This window comes from Chiloscyllium plagiosum, unplaced genomic scaffold (genome assembly GCF_037043375.1).
Source record: "Chiloscyllium plagiosum isolate Xiang-an unplaced genomic scaffold, Cpla_swu_hap1 HiC_scaffold_42, whole genome shotgun sequence".
NCBI lineage: Eukaryota > Metazoa > Chordata > Chondrichthyes > Orectolobiformes > Hemiscylliidae > Chiloscyllium > Chiloscyllium plagiosum.
This window is the reverse complement of record NW_028270180.1, coordinates 51,709,007-51,732,213: the sequence shown is the minus strand read 5'-3', so window position 1 is coordinate 51,732,213 and position 23,207 is coordinate 51,709,007. Positions and strand designations below refer to the sequence as shown.

General features: G+C 45.5%; 6 non-coding genes across 6 annotated transcripts; all 6 read left to right on the top strand.

Moving 5' to 3' along the window:
* The first annotated feature begins 352 nt into the window (after window positions 1–352).
* On the top strand, window positions 353–425 carry trnav-aac (transfer RNA valine (anticodon AAC)). The gene has a single exon. It is a non-coding gene; the product is annotated as a tRNA-Val (tRNA).
* A 2,957-nt stretch (window positions 426–3,382) lies between these two features.
* On the top strand, window positions 3,383–3,455 carry trnav-aac (transfer RNA valine (anticodon AAC)). The gene has a single exon. It is a non-coding gene; the product is annotated as a tRNA-Val (tRNA).
* A 2,957-nt stretch (window positions 3,456–6,412) lies between these two features.
* trnav-aac (transfer RNA valine (anticodon AAC)) lies at window positions 6,413–6,485 on the top strand. Its single transcript has one exon. It is a non-coding gene; the product is annotated as a tRNA-Val (tRNA).
* Window positions 6,486–12,472: 5,987 nt separating this feature from the next.
* Window positions 12,473–12,545, top strand: trnav-aac (transfer RNA valine (anticodon AAC)). Its single transcript has one exon. It is a non-coding gene; the product is annotated as a tRNA-Val (tRNA).
* A 2,957-nt stretch (window positions 12,546–15,502) lies between these two features.
* On the top strand, window positions 15,503–15,575 carry trnav-aac (transfer RNA valine (anticodon AAC)). Its single transcript has one exon. It is a non-coding gene; the product is annotated as a tRNA-Val (tRNA).
* A 2,957-nt stretch (window positions 15,576–18,532) lies between these two features.
* trnav-aac (transfer RNA valine (anticodon AAC)) lies at window positions 18,533–18,605 on the top strand. Its single transcript has one exon. It is a non-coding gene; the product is annotated as a tRNA-Val (tRNA).
* Window positions 18,606–23,207: the final 4,602 nt, after the last annotated feature.

Sequence of the window (23,207 nt, the reverse complement as noted above, 5' to 3'; positions counted from 1 at the left end):
CGAACAGACTAAATGATTGTGCCACTGACTGCGATGGCAAACTCCGCTAAAAAGTAATCCTTTAAAGCCGGTGGAAGCAACATGACGTTATTGGGGTACATCGTGGAAAAAGATACTTCGGTGGACCTCGTCCATGCTCACCACATAGCCAAAACTAAACAAGTCCCGTTCCCCAGCATTTGGCCCCAAACCCTCTCAACGCACCATATCCAGAAACTCACCCGATTACCTTTGCAATTTTCTGAGTGTAATAGCCTCCTCCGAGCTATTGGAAACAAAAAGGTGAAACGTAGAACGGATTCAACTTTCAGTGCTGGACGCCAGTGAGCCGGAGCACGCACGGCAGTGGCTCGTTTCTGTAGTGTAGTGGTCATCACGTTCGCCTAACACGCGAAAGGTCCCCAGTTCGAAACTGGGCAGAAACTGTTTTGTTCTTCAACTGCAGCCTTTTACATGGACAAGAGCTGAGCTTTCTTGCATGCTTTCCCATCTGCAAACCTGCCTTCGAATTTGCTTGAACAAATCTGCTCTGGTAGTGAAATGTAATGCAATTCCATTTAATTACAGTGCAAAGCGTTGTTAGGTTTTTCTCCAACCTGGTTCTGATCATATGCCATTCTGTTGGAGAATGTAGTTACCGCCTTCTGATCCTTCCACGAAAAGCAGTACCGCATTTGCCTTCCTTGCGCCGACGGCTCGGTTCAAAGACAGGAAAGAAGCTGATGCGCTGGTGTCACAGCGCACCACGAATTCCTGAACTTGTCTGTCTGTCAAATGTACCCCAAGGTCGTCTCAGAAAGACCTCATTTGGAAGCTGTCAATCGTGATTCAACGTGCGAGAATTGGCACCAGATATCCTGAATCATGTTTTGGAGCAATTCGCACGTTCGTGGCTCATTCAATCAGCAACAGCAATGAAAGAAATTGCACTCTCAGAGGAACCTTTCGACTTGCGCATTCATAGCGTCGCTAGTATTAAGGTCCGCCCCGAGATCTAAGTCATGTTGGAACTGAAACGGTGGAATCGACAGAGAGGCTACAGAATGACATCGCATCCATTTGGTTTTCTTTAAATCACTGACGAGCAGGAAAATGTAAACGGGGAGGGCGAGTGGAGAAGTGAGGCAGTTGCAGCTCTGGTGAAATTCCTTCTTTGTGATTCACTCAGCAACCAGAGACGTGAAGGTGACTCAGGCGTGAAAGCTCTTCACATCGAGAACAAAAAGCACTCAAGGGCAGTTAGCACCTCTTCCGGAGTGAGGGTGGGGTGAGGTAATTACCTTTTGACTTCTGTTACTATGTTCAGAAACTGCCGTTTTGATTGAGGTGAACAGAAACTGCATTTCTAAAAAGCACCATGGAATTTAGCAAAATTTATTGAGTCGCTTGTCGTCGATTCCCACATAGGTTTCCAACGCAGTTGGTATCCATGTGGCTCATGTCCAGGTGTGAACATCTCTGCAGCACATTGCACGGTTAAGGTAAAAGGCAAGGAAAGTGGCTTCTAGAACTGGCTCCGAGGTCAGAGCATTCTCACAATGTGATCTGTCGTTCTCGGATTGTAATGTTACCTCCGGTTTTAGGGTGGAGAACATTCTTTGGGACTCTTATTCTGAAAAAAAAACAGACACAGCGACTGAAACTATGCTGCACGGTATGATGTGGATTACGGCCTGCTCAGGTTTGTGCATTTTCCCTGTCGTCCGGTGTGTTTCATGTTCCGTGTAAACGTGAAAGTCGTCCTGTTTCGAGCAATGGGTGAAATCATTTAGCAAAGCGAGATTCGAAATTGCAGTAATGTCAAGCAGCTCATGGTTATTTGACCAAATCATAAGCGAACCCATATTCTCACGCACTCACAGATACATTTGTAGCTGAAAAGAGTCTGAGAAGATAGACTCAGCTTACCATTGATTTTTGACTGGACTGATGGGCTATCAATATCTGCTGCGAAATTGACATTGTAGCTGTGCGAGTCCGAGAGGACATCCCAGCAGCTGTGCGAGTCCGAGAGGAATCATGGAACCCTTATCATGTGACTTTGCATCTGTTGTTATGCAGGAGGACAATTGGAAATACAAGAAAATGAGGCGGCGCTGCCGTCTGGTAGTGTGGCCGAGCGGTCTAAGGCGCTGGATCCAGATTCCTGTCTCGAAAGAGGCGTGGATTCGAATCCCACCACTGCCATTTCTGCTGATCAACTCCAACGCTGCAGCTTGTTAAAATGCTGTTTCGTTGCCCACTGTCTATTGATTTTGAAAACAAAAGTAAAATGTGTTTGCTTCCCAGGGAGTTAACTGTGGTGTGGGATACTGCCATATATTTCAAAATGTCTCTACTGTCATGATCGTGTTCGCCTCCCGCGCGGAAAATCGCAAACAGTTCTGCCGTCCCAGGCAAGTTGAGCTTTTACTGGAACCGAATGGAGACTGTTATTTCATCGCTGTTGTGAAACGAAGTCCTACGGTGACTCTACTCGTTGGTTATTTGGGTTTCTAGCTAATGGGAAAATCGTCCCAATGAATTTCGATGTCATACCTTATTGAATATCTTCCACTTCCGTCCTGGAAACATCGGAAGGGAAAGGTAATCTAATCGAGACTGTGATTGGTGAAATTCACTTTTTACGGCCAATTCTTATTATGTTCTTTCTTTCTATCTTTTCAGCATTGTCTGGAAAGTGGTGGTGCACTAAGGCTGCAGTATGTTTGAAAGAGTCGTTTGGAAATGCCCTGTTGTTAGTTGTGAGATTACTTTATGACTCATGCCCTCGGACTTTATCACATTTAGCATTCATGCATCTCTGTGTCTGAAAATGCCAGTTTCGTTTGTGTTCCGTGTTAAATGCTTTCTGTTTTGCGATTCGCTCAATACATTTCGATTTAACAGAGTTTCTGAGGTAACTTCCAGCAGCAAAAATCCTCAGCTGAGGATCTGTGAAAATTTCACAGAGTATGGTCAGTCGGAGCTAAAGTAAGGAAGTCGTTCGTTTCTGCAGTGTTTCACAATACTACCTTTCCCGTGAGCAGTCGAACAGACTAAATGATTGTGCCACTGACTGCGATGGCAAACTCCGCTAAAAAGTAATCCTTTAAAGCCGGTGGAAGCAACATGACGTTATTGGGGTACATCGTGGAAAAAGATACTTCGGTGGACCTCGTCCATGCTCACCACATAGCCAAAACTAAACAAGTCCCGTTCCCCAGCATTTGGCCCCAAACCCTCTCAACGCACCATATCCAGAAACTCACCCGATTACCTTTGCAATTTTCTGAGTGTAATAGCCTCCTCCGAGCTATTGGAAACAAAAAGGTGAAACGTAGAACGGATTCAACTTTCAGTGCTGGACGCCAGTGAGCCGGAGCACGCACGGCAGTGGCTCGTTTCTGTAGTGTAGTGGTCATCACGTTCGCCTAACACGCGAAAGGTCCCCAGTTCGAAACTGGGCAGAAACTGTTTTGTTCTTCAACTGCAGCCTTTTACATGGACAAGAGCTGAGCTTTCTTGCATGCTTTCCCATCTGCAAACCTGCCTTCGAATTTGCTTGAACAAATCTGCTCTGGTAGTGAAATGTAATGCAATTCCATTTAATTACAGTGCAAAGCGTTGTTAGGTTTTTCTCCAACCTGGTTCTGATCATATGCCATTCTGTTGGAGAATGTAGTTACCGCCTTCTGATCCTTCCACGAAAAGCAGTACCGCATTTGCCTTCCTTGCGCCGACGGCTCGGTTCAAAGACAGGAAAGAAGCTGATGCGCTGGTGTCACAGCGCACCACGAATTCCTGAACTTGTCTGTCTGTCAAATGTACCCCAAGGTCGTCTCAGAAAGACCTCATTTGGAAGCTGTCAATCGTGATTCAACGTGCGAGAATTGGCACCAGATATCCTGAATCATGTTTTGGAGCAATTCGCACGTTCGTGGCTCATTCAATCAGCAACAGCAATGAAAGAAATTGCACTCTCAGAGGAACCTTTCGACTTGCGCATTCATAGCGTCGCTAGTATTAAGGTCCGCCCCGAGATCTAAGTCATGTTGGAACTGAAACGGTGGAATCGACAGAGAGGCTACAGAATGACATCGCATCCATTTGGTTTTCTTTAAATCACTGACGAGCAGGAAAATGTAAACGGGGAGGGCGAGTGGAGAAGTGAGGCAGTTGCAGCTCTGGTGAAATTCCTTCTTTGTGATTCACTCAGCAACCAGAGACGTGAAGGTGACTCAGGCGTGAAAGCTCTTCACATCGAGAACAAAGAGCACTCAAGGGCAGTTAGCACCTCTTCCGGAGTGAGGGTGGGGTGAGGTAATTACCTTTTGACTTCTGTTACTATGTTCAGAAACTGCCGTTTTGATTGAGGTGAACAGAAACTGCATTTCTAAAAAGCACCATGGAATTTAGCAAAATTTATTGAGTCGCTTGTCGTCGATTCCCACATAGGTTTCCAACGCAGTTGGTATCCATGTGGCTCATGTCCAGGTGTGAACATCTCTGCAGCACATTGCACGGTTAAGGTAAAAGGCAAGGAAAGTGGCTTCTAGAACTGGCTCCGAGGTCAGAGCATTCTCACAATGTGATCTGTCGTTCTCGGATTGTAATGTTACCTCCGGTTTTAGGGTGGAGAACATTCTTTGGGACTCTTATTCTGAAAAAAAAACAGACACAGCGACTGAAACTATGCTGCACGGTATGATGTGGATTACGGCCTGCTCAGGTTTGTGCATTTTCCCTGTCGTCCGGTGTGTTTCATGTTCCGTGTAAACGTGAAAGTCGTCCTGTTTCGAGCAATGGGTGAAATCATTTAGCAAAGCGAGATTCGAAATTGCAGTAATGTCAAGCAGCTCATGGTTATTTGACCAAATCATAAGCGAACCCATATTCTCACGCACTCACAGATACATTTGTAGCTGAAAAGAGTCTGAGAAGATAGACTCAGCTTACCATTGATTTTTGACTGGACTGATGGGCTATCAATATCTGCTGCGAAATTGACATTGTAGCTGTGCGAGTCCGAGAGGACATCCCAGCAGCTGTGCGAGTCCGAGAGGAATCATGGAACCCTTATCATGTGACTTTGCATCTGTTGTTATGCAGGAGGACAATTGGAAATACAAGAAAATGAGGCGGCGCTGCCGTCTGGTAGTGTGGCCGAGCGGTCTAAGGCGCTGGATCCAGATTCCTGTCTCGAAAGAGGCGTGGATTCGAATCCCACCACTGCCATTTCTGCTGATCAACTCCAACGCTGCAGCTTGTTAAAATGCTGTTTCGTTGCCCACTGTCTATTGATTTTGAAAACAAAAGTAAAATGTGTTTGCTTCCCAGGGAGTTAACTGTGGTGTGGGATACTGCCATATATTTCAAAATGTCTCTACTGTCATGATCGTGTTCGCCTCCCGCGCGGAAAATCGCAAACAGTTCTGCCGTCCCAGGCAAGTTGAGCTTTTACTGGAACCGAATGGAGACTGTTATTTCATCGCTGTTGTGAAACGAAGTCCTACGGTGACTCTACTCGTTGGTTATTTGGGTTTCTAGCTAATGGGAAAATCGTCCCAATGAATTTCGATGTCATACCTTATTGAATATCTTCCACTTCCGTCCTGGAAACATCGGAAGGGAAAGGTAATCTAATCGAGACTGTGATTGGTGAAATTCACTTTTTACGGCCAATTCTTATTATGTTCTTTCTTTCTATCTTTTCAGCATTGTCTGGAAAGTGGTGGTGCACTAAGGCTGCAGTATGTTTGAAAGAGTCGTTTGGAAATGCCCTGTTGTTAGTTGTGAGATTACTTTATGACTCATGCCCTCGGACTTTATCACATTTAGCATTCATGCATCTCTGTGTCTGAAAATGCCAGTTTCGTTTGTGTTCCGTGTTAAATGCTTTCTGTTTTGCGATTCGCTCAATACATTTCGATTTAACAGAGTTTCTGAGGTAACTTCCAGCAGCAAAAATCCTCAGCTGAGGATCTGTGAAAATTTCACAGAGTATGGTCAGTCGGAGCTAAAGTAAGGAAGTCGTTCGTTTCTGCAGTGTTTCACAATACTACCTTTCCCGTGAGCAGTCGAACAGACTAAATGATTGTGCCACTGACTGCGATGGCAAACTCCGCTAAAAAGTAATCCTTTAAAGCCGGTGGAAGCAACATGACGTTATTGGGGTACATCGTGGAAAAAGATACTTCGGTGGACCTCGTCCATGCTCACCACATAGCCAAAACTAAACAAGTCCCGTTCCCCAGCATTTGGCCCCAAACCCTCTCAACGCACCATATCCAGAAACTCACCCGATTACCTTTGCAATTTTCTGAGTGTAATAGCCTCCTCCGAGCTATTGGAAACAAAAAGGTGAAACGTAGAACGGATTCAACTTTCAGTGCTGGACGCCAGTGAGCCGGAGCACGCACGGCAGTGGCTCGTTTCTGTAGTGTAGTGGTCATCACGTTCGCCTAACACGCGAAAGGTCCCCAGTTCGAAACTGGGCAGAAACTGTTTTGTTCTTCAACTGCAGCCTTTTACATGGACAAGAGCTGAGCTTTCTTGCATGCTTTCCCATCTGCAAACCTGCCTTCGAATTTGCTTGAACAAATCTGCTCTGGTAGTGAAATGTAATGCAATTCCATTTAATTACAGTGCAAAGCGTTGTTAGGTTTTTCTCCAACCTGGTTCTGATCATATGCCATTCTGTTGGAGAATGTAGTTACCGCCTTCTGATCCTTCCACGAAAAGCAGTACCGCATTTGCCTTCCTTGCGCCGACGGCTCGGTTCAAAGACAGGAAAGAAGCTGATGCGCTGGTGTCACAGCGCACCACGAATTCCTGAACTTGTCTGTCTGTCAAATGTACCCCAAGGTCGTCTCAGAAAGACCTCATTTGGAAGCTGTCAATCGTGATTCAACGTGCGAGAATTGGCACCAGATATCCTGAATCATGTTTTGGAGCAATTCGCACGTTCGTGGCTCATTCAATCAGCAACAGCAATGAAAGAAATTGCACTCTCAGAGGAACCTTTCGACTTGCGCATTCATAGCGTCGCTAGTATTAAGGTCCGCCCCGAGATCTAAGTCATGTTGGAACTGAAACGGTGGAATCGACAGAGAGGCTACAGAATGACATCGCATCCATTTGGTTTTCTTTAAATCACTGACGAGCAGGAAAATGTAAACGGGGAGGGCGAGTGGAGAAGTGAGGCAGTTGCAGCTCTGGTGAAATTCCTTCTTTGTGATTCACTCAGCAACCAGAGACGTGAAGGTGACTCAGGCGTGAAAGCTCTTCACATCGAGAACAAAGAGCACTCAAGGGCAGTTAGCACCTCTTCCGGAGTGAGGGTGGGGTGAGGTAATTACCTTTTGACTTCTGTTACTATGTTCAGAAACTGCCGTTTTGATTGAGGTGAACAGAAACTGCATTTCTAAAAAGCACCATGGAATTTAGCAAAATTTATTGAGTCGCTTGTCGTCGATTCCCACATAGGTTTCCAACGCAGTTGGTATCCATGTGGCTCATGTCCAGGTGTGAACATCTCTGCAGCACATTGCACGGTTAAGGTAAAAGGCAAGGAAAGTGGCTTCTAGAACTGGCTCCGAGGTCAGAGCATTCTCACAATGTGATCTGTCGTTCTCGGATTGTAATGTTACCTCCGGTTTTAGGGTGGAGAACATTCTTTGGGACTCTTATTCTGAAAAAAAAACAGACACAGCGACTGAAACTATGCTGCACGGTATGATGTGGATTACGGCCTGCTCAGGTTTGTGCATTTTCCCTGTCGTCCGGTGTGTTTCATGTTCCGTGTAAACGTGAAAGTCGTCCTGTTTCGAGCAATGGGTGAAATCATTTAGCAAAGCGAGATTCGAAATTGCAGTAATGTCAAGCAGCTCATGGTTATTTGACCAAATCATAAGCGAACCCATATTCTCACGCACTCACAGATACATTTGTAGCTGAAAAGAGTCTGAGAAGATAGACTCAGCTTACCATTGATTTTTGACTGGACTGATGGGCTATCAATATCTGCTGCGAAATTGACATTGTAGCTGTGCGAGTCCGAGAGGACATCCCAGCAGCTGTGCGAGTCCGAGAGGAATCATGGAACCCTTATCATGTGACTTTGCATCTGTTGTTATGCAGGAGGACAATTGGAAATACAAGAAAATGAGGCGGCGCTGCCGTCTGGTAGTGTGGCCGAGCGGTCTAAGGCGCTGGATCCAGATTCCTGTCTCGAAAGAGGCGTGGATTCGAATCCCACCACTGCCATTTCTGCTGATCAACTCCAACGCTGCAGCTTGTTAAAATGCTGTTTCGTTGCCCACTGTCTATTGATTTTGAAAACAAAAGTAAAATGTGTTTGCTTCCCAGGGAGTTAACTGTGGTGTGGGATACTGCCATATATTTCAAAATGTCTCTACTGTCATGATCGTGTTCGCCTCCCGCGCGGAAAATCGCAAACAGTTCTGCCGTCCCAGGCAAGTTGAGCTTTTACTGGAACCGAATGGAGACTGTTATTTCATCGCTGTTGTGAAACGAAGTCCTACGGTGACTCTACTCGTTGGTTATTTGGGTTTCTAGCTAATGGGAAAATCGTCCCAATGAATTTCGATGTCATACCTTATTGAATATCTTCCACTTCCGTCCTGGAAACATCGGAAGGGAAAGGTAATCTAATCGAGACTGTGATTGGTGAAATTCACTTTTTACGGCCAATTCTTATTATGTTCTTTCTTTCTATCTTTTCAGCATTGTCTGGAAAGTGGTGGTGCACTAAGGCTGCAGTATGTTTGAAAGAGTCGTTTGGAAATGCCCTGTTGTTAGTTGTGAGATTACTTTATGACTCATGCCCTCGGACTTTATCACATTTAGCATTCATGCATCTCTGTGTCTGAAAATGCCAGTTTCGTTTGTGTTCCGTGTTAAATGCTTTCTGTTTTGCGATTCGCTCAATACATTTCGATTTAACAGAGTTTCTGAGGTAACTTCCAGCAGCAAAAATCCTCAGCTGAGGATCTGGGAAAATTTCACAGAGTATGGTCAGTCGGAGCTAAAGTAAGGAAGTCGTTCGTTTCTGCAGTGTTTCACAATACTACCTTTCCCGTGAGCAGTCGAACAGACTAAATGATTGTGCCACTGACTGCGATGGCAAACTCCGCTAAAAAGTAATCCTTTAAAGCCGGTGGAAGCAACATGACGTTATTGGGGTACATCGTGGAAAAAGATACTTCGGTGGACCTCGTCCATGCTCACCACATAGCCAAAACTAAACAAGTCCCGTTCCCCAGCATTTGGCCCCAAACCCTCTCAACGCACCATATCCAGAAACTCACCCGATTACCTTTGCAATTTTCTGAGTGTAATAGCCTCCTCCGAGCTATTGGAAACAAAAAGGTGAAACGTAGAACGGATTCAACTTTCAGTGCTGGACGCCAGTGAGCCGGAGCACGCACGGCAGTGGCTCGTTTCTGTAGTGTAGTGGTCATCACGTTCACCTAACACGCGAAAGGTCCCCAGTTCGAAACTGGGCAGAAACTGTTTTGTTCTTCAACTGCAGCCTTTTACATGGACAAGAGCTGAGCTTTCTTGCATGCTTTCCCATCTGCAAACCTGCCTTCGAATTTGCTTGAACAAATCTGCTCTGGTAGTGAAATGTAATGCAATTCCATTTAATTACAGTGCAAAGCGTTGTTAGGTTTTTCTCCAACCTGGTTCTGATCATATGCCATTCTGTTGGAGAATGTAGTTACCGCCTTCTGATCCTTCCACGAAAAGCAGTACCGCATTTGCCTTCCTTGCGCCGACGGCTCGGTTCAAAGACAGGAAAGAAGCTGATGCGCTGGTGTCACAGCGCACCACGAATTCCTGAACTTGTCTGTCTGTCAAATGTACCCCAAGGTCGTCTCAGAAAGACCTCATTTGGAAGCTGTCAATCGTGATTCAACGTGCGAGAATTGGCACCAGATATCCTGAATCATGTTTTGGAGCAATTCGCACGTTCGTGGCTCATTCAATCAGCAACAGCAATGAAAGAAATTGCACTCTCAGAGGAACCTTTCGACTTGCGCATTCATAGCGTCGCTAGTATTAAGGTCCGCCCCGAGATCTAAGTCATGTTGGAACTGAAACGGTGGAATCGACAGAGAGGCTACAGAATGACATCGCATCCATTTGGTTTTCTTTAAATCACTGACGAGCAGGAAAATGTAAACGGGGAGGGCGAGTGGAGAAGTGAGGCAGTTGCAGCTCTGGTGAAATTCCTTCTTTGTGATTCACTCAGCAACCAGAGACGTGAAGGTGACTCAGGCGTGAAAGCTCTTCACATCGAGAACAAAGAGCACTCAAGGGCAGTTAGCACCTCTTCCGGAGTGAGGGTGGGGTGAGGTAATTACCTTTTGACTTCTGTTACTATGTTCAGAAACTGCCGTTTTGATTGAGGTGAACAGAAACTGCATTTCTAAAAAGCACCATGGAATTTAGCAAAATTTATTGAGTCGCTTGTCGTCGATTCCCACATAGGTTTCCAACGCAGTTGGTATCCATGTGGCTCATGTCCAGGTGTGAACATCTCTGCAGCACATTGCACGGTTAAGGTAAAAGGCAAGGAAAGTGGCTTCTAGAACTGGCTCCGAGGTCAGAGCATTCTCACAATGTGATCTGTCGTTCTCGGATTGTAATGTTACCTCCGGTTTTAGGGTGGAGAACATTCTTTGGGACTCTTATTCTGAAAAAAAAACAGACACAGCGACTGAAACTATGCTGCACGGTATGATGTGGATTACGGCCTGCTCAGGTTTGTGCATTTTCCCTGTCGTCCGGTGTGTTTCATGTTCCGTGTAAACGTGAAAGTCGTCCTGTTTCGAGCAATGGGTGAAATCATTTAGCAAAGCGAGATTCGAAATTGCAGTAATGTCAAGCAGCTCATGGTTATTTGACCAAATCATAAGCGAACCCATATTCTCACGCACTCACAGATACATTTGTAGCTGAAAAGAGTCTGAGAAGATAGACTCAGCTTACCATTGATTTTTGACTGGACTGATGGGCTATCAATATCTGCTGCGAAATTGACATTGTAGCTGTGCGAGTCCGAGAGGACATCCCAGCAGCTGTGCGAGTCCGAGAGGAATCATGGAACCCTTATCATGTGACTTTGCATCTGTTGTTATGCAGGAGGACAATTGGAAATACAAGAAAATGAGGCGGCGCTGCCGTCTGGTAGTGTGGCCGAGCGGTCTAAGGCGCTGGATCCAGATTCCTGTCTCGAAAGAGGCGTGGATTCGAATCCCACCACTGCCATTTCTGCTGATCAACTCCAACGCTGCAGCTTGTTAAAATGCTGTTTCGTTGCCCACTGTCTATTGATTTTGAAAACAAAAGTAAAATGTGTTTGCTTCCCAGGGAGTTAACTGTGGTGTGGGATACTGCCATATATTTCAAAATGTCTCTACTGTCATGATCGTGTTCGCCTCCCGCGCGGAAAATCGCAAACAGTTCTGCCGTCCCAGGCAAGTTGAGCTTTTACTGGAACCGAATGGAGACTGTTATTTCATCGCTGTTGTGAAACGAAGTCCTACGGTGACTCTACTCGTTGGTTATTTGGGTTTCTAGCTAATGGGAAAATCGTCCCAATGAATTTCGATGTCATACCTTATTGAATATCTTCCACTTCCGTCCTGGAAACATCGGAAGGGAAAGGTAATCTAATCGAGACTGTGATTGGTGAAATTCACTTTTTACGGCCAATTCTTATTATGTTCTTTCTTTCTATCTTTTCAGCATTGTCTGGAAAGTGGTGGTGCACTAAGGCTGCAGTATGTTTGAAAGAGTCGTTTGGAAATGCCCTGTTGTTAGTTGTGAGATTACTTTATGACTCATGCCCTCGGACTTTATCACATTTAGCATTCATGCATCTCTGTGTCTGAAAATGCCAGTTTCGTTTGTGTTCCGTGTTAAATGCTTTCTGTTTTGCGATTCGCTCAATACATTTCGATTTAACAGAGTTTCTGAGGTAACTTCCAGCAGCAAAAATCCTCAGCTGAGGATCTGTGAAAATTTCACAGAGTATGGTCAGTCGGAGCTAAAGTAAGGAAGTCGTTCGTTTCTGCAGTGTTTCACAATACTACCTTTCCCGTGAGCAGTCGAACAGACTAAATGATTGTGCCACTGACTGCGATGGCAAACTCCGCTAAAAAGTAATCCTTTAAAGCCGGTGGAAGCAACATGACGTTATTGGGGTACATCGTGGAAAAAGATACTTCGGTGGACCTCGTCCATGCTCACCACATAGCCAAAACTAAACAAGTCCCGTTCCCCAGCATTTGGCCCCAAACCCTCTCAACGCACCATATCCAGAAACTCACCCGATTACCTTTGCAATTTTCTGAGTGTAATAGCCTCCTCCGAGCTATTGGAAACAAAAAGGTGAAACGTAGAACGGATTCAACTTTCAGTGCTGGACGCCAGTGAGCCGGAGCACGCACGGCAGTGGCTCGTTTCTGTAGTGTAGTGGTCATCACGTTCGCCTAACACGCGAAAGGTCCCCAGTTCGAAACTGGGCAGAAACTGTTTTGTTCTTCAACTGCAGCCTTTTACATGGACAAGAGCTGAGCTTTCTTGCATGCTTTCCCATCTGCAAACCTGCCTTCGAATTTGCTTGAACAAATCTGCTCTGGTAGTGAAATGTAATGCAATTCCATTTAATTACAGTGCAAAGCGTTGTTAGGTTTTTCTCCAACCTGGTTCTGATCATATGCCATTCTGTTGGAGAATGTAGTTACCGCCTTCTGATCCTTCCACGAAAAGCAGTACCGCATTTGCCTTCCTTGCGCCGACGGCTCGGTTCAAAGACAGGAAAGAAGCTGATGCGCTGGTGTCACAGCGCACCACGAATTCCTGAACTTGTCTGTCTGTCAAATGTACCCCAAGGTCGTCTCAGAAAGACCTCATTTGGAAGCTGTCAATCGTGATTCAACGTGCGAGAATTGGCACCAGATATCCTGAATCATGTTTTGGAGCAATTCGCACGTTCGTGGCTCATTCAATCAGCAACAGCAATGAAAGAAATTGCACTCTCAGAGGAACCTTTCGACTTGCGCATTCATAGCGTCGCTAGTATTAAGGTCCGCCCCGAGATCTAAGTCATGTTGGAACTGAAACGGTGGAATCGACAGAGAGGCTACAGAATGACATCGCATCCATTTGGTTTTCTTTAAATCACTGACGAGCAGGAAAATGTAAACGGGGAGGGCGAGTGGAGAAGTGAGGCAGTTGCAGCTCTGGTGAAATTCCTTCTTTGTGATTCACTCAGCAACCAGAGACGTGAAGGTGACTCAGGCGTGAAAGCTCTTCACATCGAGAACAAAGAGCACTCAAGGGCAGTTAGCACCTCTTCCGGAGTGAGGGTGGGGTGAGGTAATTACCTTTTGACTTCTGTTACTATGTTCAGAAACTGCCGTTTTGATTGAGGTGAACAGAAACTGCATTTCTAAAAAGCACCATGGAATTTAGCAAAATTTATTGAGTCGCTTGTCGTCGATTCCCACATAGGTTTCCAACGCAGTTGGTATCCATGTGGCTCATGTCCAGGTGTGAACATCTCTGCAGCACATTGCACGGTTAAGGTAAAAGGCAAGGAAAGTGGCTTCTAGAACTGGCTCCGAGGTCAGAGCATTCTCACAATGTGATCTGTCGTTCTCGGATTGTAATGTTACCTCCGGTTTTAGGGTGGAGAACATTCTTTGGGACTCTTATTCTGAAAAAAAAACAGACACAGCGACTGAAACTATGCTGCACGGTATGATGTGGATTACGGCCTGCTCAGGTTTGTGCATTTTCCCTGTCGTCCGGTGTGTTTCATGTTCCGTGTAAACGTGAAAGTCGTCCTGTTTCGAGCAATGGGTGAAATCATTTAGCAAAGCGAGATTCGAAATTGCAGTAATGTCAAGCAGCTCATGGTTATTTGACCAAATCATAAGCGAACCCATATTCTCACGCACTCACAGATACATTTGTAGCTGAAAAGAGTCTGAGAAGATAGACTCAGCTTACCATTGATTTTTGACTGGACTGATGGGCTATCAATATCTGCTGCGAAATTGACATTGTAGCTGTGCGAGTCCGAGAGGACATCCCAGCAGCTGTGCGAGTCCGAGAGGAATCATGGAACCCTTATCATGTGACTTTGCATCTGTTGTTATGCAGGAGGACAATTGGAAATACAAGAAAATGAGGCGGCGCTGCCGTCTGGTAGTGTGGCCGAGCGGTCTAAGGCGCTGGATCCAGATTCCTGTCTCGAAAGAGGCGTGGATTCGAATCCCACCACTGCCATTTCTGCTGATCAACTCCAACGCTGCAGCTTGTTAAAATGCTGTTTCGTTGCCCACTGTCTATTGATTTTGAAAACAAAAGTAAAATGTGTTTGCTTCCCAGGGAGTTAACTGTGGTGTGGGATACTGCCATATATTTCAAAATGTCTCTACTGTCATGATCGTGTTCGCCTCCCGCGCGGAAAATCGCAAACAGTTCTGCCGTCCCAGGCAAGTTGAGCTTTTACTGGAACCGAATGGAGACTGTTATTTCATCGCTGTTGTGAAACGAAGTCCTACGGTGACTCTACTCGTTGGTTATTTGGGTTTCTAGCTAATGGGAAAATCGTCCCAATGAATTTCGATGTCATACCTTATTGAATATCTTCCACTTCCGTCCTGGAAACATCGGAAGGGAAAGGTAATCTAATCGAGACTGTGATTGGTGAAATTCACTTTTTACGGCCAATTCTTATTATGTTCTTTCTTTCTATCTTTTCAGCATTGTCTGGAAAGTGGTGGTGCACTAAGGCTGCAGTATGTTTGAAAGAGTCGTTTGGAAATGCCCTGTTGTTAGTTGTGAGATTACTTTATGACTCATGCCCTCGGACTTTATCACATTTAGCATTCATGCATCTCTGTGTCTGAAAATGCCAGTTTCGTTTGTGTTCCGTGTTAAATGCTTTCTGTTTTGCGATTCGCTCAATACATTTCGATTTAACAGAGTTTCTGAGGTAACTTCCAGCAGCAAAAATCCTCAGCTGAGGATCTGTGAAAATTTCACAGAGTATGGTCAGTCGGAGCTAAAGTAAGGAAGTCGTTCGTTTCTGCAGTGTTTCACAATACTACCTTTCCCGTGAGCAGTCGAACAGACTAAATGATTGTGCCACTGACTGCGATGGCAAACTCCGCTAAAAAGTAATCCTTTAAAGCCGGTGGAAGCAACATGACGTTATTGGGGTACATCGTGGAAAAAGATACTTCGGTGGACCTCGTCCATGCTCACCACATAGCCAAAACTAAACAAGTCCCGTTCCCCAGCATTTGGCCCCAAACCCTCTCAACGCACCATATCCAGAAACTCACCCGATTACCTTTGCAATTTTCTGAGTGTAATAGCCTCCTCCGAGCTATTGGAAACAAAAAGGTGAAACGTAGAACGGATTCAACTTTCAGTGCTGGACGCCAGTGAGCCGGAGCACGCACGGCAGTGGCTCGTTTCTGTAGTGTAGTGGTCATCACGTTCGCCTAACACGCGAAAGGTCCCCAGTTCGAAACTGGGCAGAAACTGTTTTGTTCTTCAACTGCAGCCTTTTACATGGACAAGAGCTGAGCTTTCTTGCATGCTTTCCCATCTGCAAACCTGCCTTCGAATTTGCTTGAACAAATCTGCTCTGGTAGTGAAATGTAATGCAATTCCATTTAATTACAGTGCAAAGCGTTGTTAGGTTTTTCTCCAACCTGGTTCTGATCATATGCCATTCTGTTGGAGAATGTAGTTACCGCCTTCTGATCCTTCCACGAAAAGCAGTACCGCATTTGCCTTCCTTGCGCCGACGGCTCGGTTCAAAGACAGGAAAGAAGCTGATGCGCTGGTGTCACAGCGCACCACGAATTCCTGAACTTGTCTGTCTGTCAAATGTACCCCAAGGTCGTCTCAGAAAGACCTCATTTGGAAGCTGTCAATCGTGATTCAACGTGCGAGAATTGGCACCAGATATCCTGAATCATGTTTTGGAGCAATTCGCACGTTCGTGGCTCATTCAATCAGCAACAGCAATGAAAGAAATTGCACTCTCAGAGGAACCTTTCGACTTGCGCATTCATAGCGTCGCTAGTATTAAGGTCCGCCCCGAGATCTAAGTCATGTTGGAACTGAAACGGTGGAATCGACAGAGAGGCTACAGAATGACATCGCATCCATTTGGTTTTCTTTAAATCACTGACGAGCAGGAAAATGTAAACGGGGAGGGCGAGTGGAGAAGTGAGGCAGTTGCAGCTCTGGTGAAATTCCTTCTTTGTGATTCACTCAGCAACCAGAGACGTGAAGGTGACTCAGGCGTGAAAGCTCTTCACATCGAGAACAAAAAGCACTCAAGGGCAGTTAGCACCTCTTCCGGAGTGAGGGTGGGGTGAGGTAATTACCTTTTGACTTCTGTTACTATGTTCAGAAACTGCCGTTTTGATTGAGGTGAACAGAAACTGCATTTCTAAAAAGCACCATGGAATTTAGCAAAATTTATTGTGTCGCTTGTCGTCGATTCCCACATAGGTTTCCAACGCAGTTGGTATCCATGTGGCTCATGTCCAGGTGTGAACATCTCTGCAGCACATTGCACGGTTAAGGTAAAAGGCAAGGAAAGTGGCTTCTAGAACTGGCTCCGAGGTCAGAGCATTCTCACAATGTGATCTGTCGTTCTCGGATTGTAATGTTACCTCCGGTTTTAGGGTGGAGAACATTCTTTGGGACTCTTATTCTGAAAAAAAAACAGACACAGCGACTGAAACTATGCTGCACGGTATGATGTGGATTACGGCCTGCTCAGGTTTGTGCATTTTCCCTGTCGTCCGGTGTGTTTCATGTTCCGTGTAAACGTGAAAGTCGTCCTGTTTCGAGCAATGGGTGAAATCATTTAGCAAAGCGAGATTCGAAATTGCAGTAATGTCAAGCAGCTCATGGTTATTTGACCAAATCATAAGCGAACCCATATTCTCACGCACTCACAGATACATTTGTAGCTGAAAAGAGTCTGAGAAGATAGACTCAGCTTACCATTGATTTTTGACTGGACTGATGGGCTATCAATATCTGCTGCGAAATTGACATTGTAGCTGTGCGAGTCCGAGAGGACATCCCAGCAGCTGTGCGAGTCCGAGAGGAATCATGGAACCCTTATCATGTGACTTTGCATCTGTTGTTATGCAGGAGGACAATTGGAAATACAAGAAAATGAGGCGGCGCTGCCGTCTGGTAGTGTGGCCGAGCGGTCTAAGGCGCTGGATCCAGATTCCTGTCTCGAAAGAGGCGTGGATTCGAATCCCACCACTGCCATTTCTGCTGATCAACTCCAACGCTGCAGCTTGTTAAAATGCTGTTTCGTTGCCCACTGTCTATTGATTTTGAAAACAAAAGTAAAATGTGTTTGCTTCCCAGGGAGTTAACTGTGGTGTGGGATACTGCCATATATTTCAAAATGTCTCTACTGTCATGATCGTGTTCGCCTCCCGCGCGGAAAATCGCAAACAGTTCTGCCGTCCCAGGCAAGTTGAGCTTTTACTGGAACCGAATGGAGACTGTTATTTCATCGCTGTTGTGAAACGAAGTCCTACGGTGACTCTACTCGTTGGTTATTTGGGTTTCTAGCTAATGGGAAAATCGTCCCAATGAATTTCGATGTCATACCTTATTGAATATCTTCCACTTCCGTCCTGGAAACATCGGAAGGGAAAGGTAATCTAATCGAGACTGTGATTGGTGAAATTCACTTTTTACGGCCAATTCTTATTATGTTCTTTCTTTCTATCTTTTCAGCATTGTCTGGAAAGTGGTGGTGCACTAAGGCTGCAGTATGTTTGAAAGAGTCGTTTGGAAATGCCCTGTTGTTAGTTGTGAGATTACTTTATGACTCATGCCCTCGGACTTTATCACATTTAGCATTCATGCATCTCTGTGTCTGAAAATGCCAGTTTCGTTTGTGTTCCGTGTTAAATGCTTTCTGTTTTGCGATTCGCTCAATACATTTCGATTTAACAGAGTTTCTGAGGTAACTTCCAGCAGCAAAAATCCTCAGCTGAGGATCTGTGAAAATTTCACAGAGTATGGTCAGTCGGAGCTAAAGTAAGGAAGTCGTTCGTTTCTGCAGTGTTTCACAATACTACCTTTCCCGTGAGCAGTCGAACAGACTAAATGATTGTGCCACTGACTGCGATGGCAAACTCCGCTAAAAAGTAATCCTTTAAAGCCGGTGGAAGCAACATGACGTTATTGGGGTACATCGTGGAAAAAGATACTTCGGTGGACCTCGTCCATGCTCACCACATAGCCAAAACTAAACAAGTCCCGTTCCCCAGCATTTGGCCCCAAACCCTCTCAACGCACCATATCCAGAAACTCACCCGATTACCTTTGCAATTTTCTGAGTGTAATAGCCTCCTCCGAGCTATTGGAAACAAAAAGGTGAAACGTAGAACGGATTCAACTTTCAGTGCTGGACGCCAGTGAGCCGGAGCACGCACGGCAGTGGCTCGTTTCTGTAGTGTAGTGGTCATCACGTTCGCCTAACACGCGAAAGGTCCCCAGTTCGAAACTGGGCAGAAACTGTTTTGTTCTTCAACTGCAGCCTTTTACATGGACAAGAGCTGAGCTTTCTTGCATGCTTTCCCATCTGCAAACCTGCCTTCGAATTTGCTTGAACAAATCTGCTCTGGTAGTGAAATGTAATGCAATTCCATTTAATTACAGTGCAAAGCGTTGTTAGGTTTTTCTCCAACCTGGTTCTGATCATATGCCATTCTGTTGGAGAATGTAGTTACCGCCTTCTGATCCTTCCACGAAAAGCAGTACCGCATTTGCCTTCCTTGCGCCGACGGCTCGGTTCAAAGACAGGAAAGAAGCTGATGCGCTGGTGTCACAGCGCACCACGAATTCCTGAACTTGTCTGTCTGTCAAATGTACCCCAAGGTCGTCTCAGAAAGACCTCATTTGGAAGCTGTCAATCGTGATTCAACGTGCGAGAATTGGCACCAGATATCCTGAATCATGTTTTGGAGCAATTCGCACGTTCGTGGCTCATTCAATCAGCAACAGCAATGAAAGAAATTGCACTCTCAGAGGAACCTTTCGACTTGCGCATTCATAGCGTCGCTAGTATTAAGGTCCGCCCCGAGATCTAAGTCATGTTGGAACTGAAACGGTGGAATCGACAGAGAGGCTACAGAATGACATCGCATCCATTTGGTTTTCTTTAAATCACTGACGAGCAGGAAAATGTAAACGGGGAGGGCGAGTGGAGAAGTGAGGCAGTTGCAGCTCTGGTGAAATTCCTTCTTTGTGATTCACTCAGCAACCAGAGACGTGAAGGTGACTCAGGCGTGAAAGCTCTTCACATCGAGAACAAAGAGCACTCAAGGGCAGTTAGCACCTCTTCCGGAGTGAGGGTGGGGTGAGGTAATTACCTTTTGACTTCTGTTACTATGTTCAGAAACTGCCGTTTTGATTGAGGTGAACAGAAACTGCATTTCTAAAAAGCACCATGGAATTTAGCAAAATTTATTGAGTCGCTTGTCGTCGATTCCCACATAGGTTTCCAACGCAGTTGGTATCCATGTGGCTCATGTCCAGGTGTGAACATCTCTGCAGCACATTGCACGGTTAAGGTAAAAGGCAAGGAAAGTGGCTTCTAGAACTGGCTCCGAGGTCAGAGCATTCTCACAATGTGATCTGTCGTTCTCGGATTGTAATGTTACCTCCGGTTTTAGGGTGGAGAACATTCTTTGGGACTCTTATTCTGAAAAAAAAACAGACACAGCGACTGAAACTATGCTGCACGGTATGATGTGGATTACGGCCTGCTCAGGTTTGTGCATTTTCCCTGTCGTCCGGTGTGTTTCATGTTCCGTGTAAACGTGAAAGTCGTCCTGTTTCGAGCAATGGGTGAAATCATTTAGCAAAGCGAGATTCGAAATTGCAGTAATGTCAAGCAGCTCATGGTTATTTGACCAAATCATAAGCGAACCCATATTCTCACGCACTCACAGATACATTTGTAGCTGAAAAGAGTCTGAGAAGATAGACTCAGCTTACCATTGATTTTTGACTGGACTGATGGGCTATCAATATCTGCTGCGAAATTGACATTGTAGCTGTGCGAGTCCGAGAGGACATCCCAGCAGCTGTGCGAGTCCGAGAGGAATCATGGAACCCTTATCATGTGACCTTGCATCTGTTGTTATGCAGGAGGACAATTGGAAATACAAGAAAATGAGGCGGCGCTGCCGTCTGGTAGTGTGGCCGAGCGGTCTAAGGCGCTGGATCCAGATTCCTGTCTCGAAAGAGGCGTGGATTCGAATCCCACCACTGCCATTTCTGCTGATCAACTCCAACGCTGCAGCTTGTTAAAATGCTGTTTCGTTGCCCACTGTCTATTGATTTTGAAAACAAAAGTAAAATGTGTTTGCTTCCCAGGGAGTTAACTGTGGTGTGGGATACTGCCATATATTTCAAAATGTCTCTACTGTCATGATCGTGTTCGCCTCCCGCGCGGAAAATCGCAAACAGTTCTGCCGTCCCAGGCAAGTTGAGCTTTTACTGGAACCGAATGGAGACTGTTATTTCATCGCTGTTGTGAAACGAAGTCCTACGGTGACTCTACTCGTTGGTTATTTGGGTTTCTAGCTAATGGGAAAATCGTCCCAATGAATTTCGATGTCATACCTTATTGAATATCTTCCATTTCCGTCCTGGAAACATCGGAAGGGAAAGGTAATCTAATCGAGACTGTGATTGGTGAAATTCACTTTTTACGGCCAATTCTTATTATGTTCTTTCTTTCTCTCTTTTCAGCATTGTCTGGAAAGTGGTGGTGCACTAAGGCTGCAGTATGTTTGAAAGAGTCGTTTGGAAATGCCCTGTTGTTAGTTGTGAGATTACTTTATGACTCATGCCCTCGGACTGTATCACATTTAGCATTCATGCATCTCTGTGTCTGAAAATGCCAGTTTCGTTTGTGTTCCGTGTTAAATGCTTTCTGTTTTGCGATTCGCTCAATACATTTCGATTTAACAGAGTTTCTGAGGTAACTTCCAGCAGCAAAAATCCTCAGCTGAGGATCTGTGAAAATTTCACAGAGTATGGTCAGTCGGAGCTAAAGTAAGGAAGTCGTTCGTTTCTGCAGTGTTTCACAATACTACCTTTCCCGTGAGCAGTCGAACAGACTAAATGATTGTGCCACTGACTGCGATGGCAAACTCCGCTAAAAAGTAATCCTTTAATGCCGGTGGAAGCAACATGACGTTATTGGGGTACATCGTGGAAAAAGATACTTCGGTGGACCTCGTCCATGCTCACCACATAGCCAAAACTAAACAAGTCCCGTTCCCCAGCATTTGGCCCCAAACCCTCTCAACGCACCATATCCAGAAACTCACCCGATTACCTTTGCAATTTTCTGAGTGTAATAGCCTCCTCCGAGCTATTGGAAACAAAAAGGTGAAACGTAGAACGGATTCAACTTTCAGTGCTGGACGCCACTGAGCCGGAGCACGCACGGCAGTGGCTCGTTTCTGTAGTGTAGTGGTCATCACGTTCGCCTCAGACGCGAAATGTCCCCAGTTCGAAACTGGGCAGGAGCTGTTTTGTTCTTCAACTGCAGCCTTTTACATGGACAAGAGCTGAGCTTTCTTGCATGCTTTCCCATCTGCAAACCTGCCTTCGAATTTGCTTGAACAAATCTGCTCTGGTAGTGAAATGTAATGCAATTCCATTTAATTACGGTGCAAAGCGTTGTTAGGTTTTTCTCCAACCTGGTTCTGATCATATGCCATTCTGTTGGAGAATGTAGTTACCGCCTTCTGATCCTTCCACGAAAAGCAGTACCGCATTTGCCTTCCTTGCGCCGACGGCTCGGTTCAAAGACAGGAAAGAAGCTGATGCGCTGGTGTCACAGCGCACCACGAATTCCTGAACTTGTCTGTCTGTCAAATGTACCCCAAGGTCGTCTCAGAAAGACCTCATTTGGAAGCTGTCAATCGTGATTCAACGTGCGAGAATTGGCACCAGATATCCTGAAACATATTTTGGAGCAATTCGCACGTTCGTGGCTCATTCAATCAGCAACAGCAATGAAAGAAATTGCACTCTCAGAGGAACCTTTCGACTTGCGCATTCATAGCGTCGCTAGTAGTAAGGTCCGCCCCGAGATCTAAGTCATGTTGGAACTGAAACGGTGGAATCGACAGAGAGGCTACAGAATGACATCGCATCCATTTGGTTTTCTTTAAATCACTGACGAGCAGGAAAATGTAAACGGGGAGGGCGAGTGGAGAAGTGAGGCAGTTGCAGCTCTGGTGAAATTCCTTCTTTGTGATTCACTCAGCAACCAGAGACGTGAAGGTGACTCAGGCGTAAAAGCTCTTCACATCGAGAACAAAAAGCACTCAAGGGCAGTTAGCAGCTCTTCCGGAGTGAGGGTGGGGTGAGGTAATTACCTTTTGACTTCTGTTACTATGTTCAGAAACTGTCGTTTTGATTGAGGTGAACAGAAACTGCATTTCTAAAAAGCACCATGGAATTTAGCAAAATTTATTGAGTCGCTTGTCGTCGATTCCCACACAGGTTTCCAACGCAGTTGGTATCCATGTGGCTCATGTCCAGGTGTGAACATCTCTGCAGCACATTGCACGGTTAAGGTAAAAGGCAAGGAAAGTGGCTTCTAGAACTGGCTCCGAGGTCAGAGCATTCTCACAATGTGATCTGTCGTTCTCGGATTGTAATGTTACCTCCGGTTTTAGGGTGGAGAACATTCTTTGGGACTCTTATTCTGAAAAAAAAAACAGACACAGCGACTGAAACTATGCTGCACGGTATGATGTGGATTACGGCCTGCTCAGGTTTGTGCATTTTCCCTGTCGTCCGGTGTGTTTCATGTTCCGTGTAAACGTGAAAGTCGTCCTGTTTCGAGCAATGGGTGAAATCATTTAGCAAAGCGAGATTCGAAATTGCAGTAATGTCAAGCAGCTCATGGTTATTTGACCAAATCATAAGCGAACCCATATTCTCACGCACTCACAGATACATTTGTAGCTGAAAAGAGTCTGAGAAGATAGACTCAGCTTACCATTGATTTTTGACTGGACTGATGGGCTATCAATATCTGCTGCGAAATTGACATTGTAGCTGTGCGAGTCCGAGAGGACATCCCAGCA